Below are 4,021 nucleotides of genomic sequence, written 5' to 3' on the forward strand. Positions count from 1 at the left end.
ACTATCTGGTAGCTACCCTTCCTTCACTGAAACTTCAAGTCCCTATGCCCGTGTCATTGGTTCCCATTTTATCACGCATTTGGCCGCCCGGACGCGCGGGCCGGTCTGTTGGGACATCTCCCTCGCACTCTCGCTCACCATGTTGCTCCACATCTCTGTCTGTCACGCTGGTTTTACTCAGGAGTTCAATTTTATTTCGGTTCCAGTACGCACTTTGACCCGTTTCATACCGTCAATGCCCGCGCGGCGCGCCTCCCTCGCGGATCTAGCTACGCAGTGCAAAACATACGAAAAGATACTGCCACGATTTCGCAACCTCCGTGTCCGCTTTCCGATGTCGTATCGATATCGTCTGGGTAACGGGCCCCGCCTAGGTGGCTCTTGACTCGAGCCGCCTGCGGCAGCCACTATGGTGACAGTTCGTATTTCACGCCCAGTAATATTTTCCTCTCGAATCTCCCGGCACGGCCTATGGCCCCGTTTCTCTATTTTTCTCTCGAATCTCCCGGCACGGCCTATGGCCCCGTTTCTTTGTCTGCAAACAAATTAATTTGATATTTAAATAAAACACATGTCATTACTTCCTTCCAATTGAAGAAATGGGAAAAGGTTGTAGATGCTGCCTACTTACATCCCAAAGTTGAAGAAGTGGAGTGGTAGTCTCACTCTTGCTCTCATCAACAAAGAAGTTGTCCAGATCTTGATAAACTTCTACCTTTTGCAGGTCACTGTTGGTATCTTCCTTGTCAAGTATGCTAGCCAAAGGTACAAGAGCCTTGTCAAAATTTACCTGAATTTCTTCTAAAGGCATAGGGACTCGCGTAGAGTACTCATAAATCGATACCTACAACGCAAAGGCACGTACTTCTACGACCCGAGGGAAGACTGACGTAGTTCCGAGAGCAGATTGCAAACACACGTAGTTCTGGGACCCGAGAGAAGACTCACGTATTTCTCGGCTCTGATGCAACACAAACGTAATTCTGCGATTCAACGACAGACTCACGTAGTTCCAGAGATCCAGCCCAGCTCACGTACTTGGCCAGGGCTGTGAGGGGGATCGTCCAAAAAGTAAGTCCGCTTTGCTCAGATTCGTTCAGCAAATTACATGGGCCCGGCGCCTGCGAAACTCGGGGTAGGCCACCCAGCAGTGCACGCGTGCTCTGCAGGCAAGATGTTGCCTACCCACCAGGCTCTATGAGAGCTTGTATTGGCTGAATTGGGCAATTTCGTAACGGCAAATGGCGGACGTACTTTCTGGATGATCCCTAGGCTACACACACTCGCCTCGTCTGGAGAGTGAAGCTGTGAGCTACTGTGTTGTTGAGGTGGTATGAGTAGTTCTTATCATCATTGACCCAAGATTTCGGTTCTGGTTTCGGATTTTATTTTTACTTGAAAATTAAATGTATTCATGAAATACGAACCCTCTCCAAATCTGGGCTCTGTAGCTCAAACGGTTTAGGAGATATAAATTTATAAAATTTTGAAGAAAAAGTAGCGGCTTTAAAGAGAGGTGTCGGTATTACTCTATGAAAATGTCTAGTGAGGTAAAATCTAACTACACCATTTGAAAGAGGATAAGAAACTGATTCTAAAACACCTTTATCAAAAAGTTTGATTTGTGTTTTCTACTCTTCGATCAGAGAAATCAACAATATTTAGCATATCAGCGCAAATCTCATAGCAAAAATATATGGTCTCCGATTGACACCAAATTTTGTGTCTAGCTTCTTCTAAGGTCCCTTAACATTCTCTAATCTTTGTGGGAAGGTAATATTAAAAGAAGAACTCTTTTCTTTAAAAATCTTTCCTTTAATTATGATAATTTTTAGCTCTTTACTAAAGACTAACTATTTTGCAGGAAAAGAGAGATGAAATTGTATACTGGTGAAAGTAAAAGCATGCTTGCTTGATAAAACTAAATTATTGAAACATTTATAAAATATAGATATATACTAGCTAGGCAATATGAGAGGAAACCTAAAGGTAGATTAACGTACAGGCTAAAATAATAAAGTACACAAGAGGGAAAAAAGTATTAAAATACTAAAGTTAACACAGTAAAAGTATGTTAAAATACTCCATGAAACTTTTAAAAACACAACAGCAATGAAATAAAAAAGTGAACATGATTAATCTTCATCCATGCCTTGATTGGGTTCTGGAATGTTGATGTACATTTCATAAGTTTCATGGTACTTAGTAGGAATTGCATGTTTCTTGCACAAGTCCTTTAAGTCATTAACCTTGTTTTTCTTCAATGGGAACCTCCCAGTATAGGCAAAAGGAAAGTTGAAAGTAGACATATCTGGCATGTTACCATTATTCATAGCGACTTTGAGTTTGGAGCATTCATCCGTAAAATTATATCTATAGGACAAAATGTTGGGATTGTTGCGGTCCACAGAAACCTCTCTCACTTGACTCCAGTAGATTTTGGTTTTGGAATTGCCAGTCCAGTTTTGTCTGTCCACAAGGTAGTGAAGATCTAGAACTTCATCATTCTTCAGGCTTGAAACAAGGTATGGCTTTCCAGTCTGTTTTGCATTCTTGATCAAGTTGATCCACTCATCTGGAGTGAATATTTCCTGGACCCTTTTCGCCTCTGCTTCGATTCTGGCATGCATACTGTCAGCTTCTGTGTACGAATGCCCAGACTCAAGGAAACGGTGAGTAATATTTACACTAAACTTGGCACTAGCAGACAAATACATGGAAAAAATCATTCTGTTTCGATTTTGTCCTGTGGGAGCATCAGAGTAGAATGAAAACTCTACAATTCCTTCAGAGGCTTTCTTCTCTATAAACTGCAAGAGGTTTGTGCCTATTTCATTAGGACCCTTGCGAGCATCTGTCTCTGTCCAGACATAGCAATGACCTTCACTTAGTCTTGTGTCAAAGACTGTAAAATTAAAGATAGAAAGTTTATTCTTGTAGAAAAATATGGATGTTTCACATCTTGGGCAAATTAAGACCTTTTGTAAGTCAAAACATGCAACACATTTAGTTTCATTTGCAGAACTGACGTCCTTTTGTTTAAGCTCTTTAAGTGCTTTCTTGTTCTGTAAATGAGTAGAATATTGTTGTACAATAATCTCCCTTCTTTCGTCTTGATTTGCAGCGTGCTTCCACTTATTACAAGTCTCGCACTGGTCCTTTTTAGGGAGGAAGAAGCCTAAATTAAACTGAGTGGTGAAAATCTTGCGGTATATTGAAGCAGAAGCCGGTTTAGGAACATTATTTTCTTCTGCCCAAATTTTATACAGTCGGTACATTCTTTCAACACTCTTCAACTCCGTCTCTAAATATTCTCTCTGGGATCTTTCCCTGGTGTAGTGAGAAGCTACTCGAGGAAAAAGATTTATGTGCGTTTTGACAGACTGAATAGTTTCGTCTGAAGTTTGGTTGGGCCTATTCAAATGTTTCCCCCTCTTGTCTGGGGAGAGGCCAAAGCCATTAGTGCATTTGCGTAGAGAGGTTTCAATCCAGCAGTCAGCAACTCCTAAAGTGCTTAGAAACATAGTTTTACATACGACTATTTCTTCACCAGCAACTGTAAAGAAATAGTGCCTGCTGGTCTTTTTGGCACATTCTGGAGATGTAGAGCAGGTATCAGGTGTTCTTGTTTTAATGTGCCTGCTAATGAAGTCCCTTTTCCTGTTTATATTAGGCAGATTCCAAAATTTGTGAAAAATTGCCTCTCTCTTAGGATTAGTAAGGGCTACTTTACATTTTTTGCAGCCATCGCGACAAGGATCTCCCATCTCACGGGCTTCTTTAAGTTTTCCTTTGGAAGTGGTGTGCTCCACTCCATCATTAAAAGCTTTGCTTGAAACTTTACGTTGCCATCTATCAGGGTTCAGACTACGCTTTCTTTTAGATTCCTTAGGTAGCATTTTTCGCTTATTTGATGTAGCTATTGGACGTGTTTCATTGTTACTCCCTTCCTGATCATCGGAGTTATGGTCAGTATTATTTCCATCCACAATTTCACCTCCTAAAGAAGAAATTTGTTTGT

This window comes from Frankliniella occidentalis, unplaced genomic scaffold, assembly GCF_000697945.3.
Source record: "Frankliniella occidentalis isolate FOCC.00 unplaced genomic scaffold, Focc_3.1 Scaffold255, whole genome shotgun sequence".
In the NCBI taxonomy this organism is placed as follows: domain Eukaryota; kingdom Metazoa; phylum Arthropoda; class Insecta; order Thysanoptera; family Thripidae; genus Frankliniella; species Frankliniella occidentalis.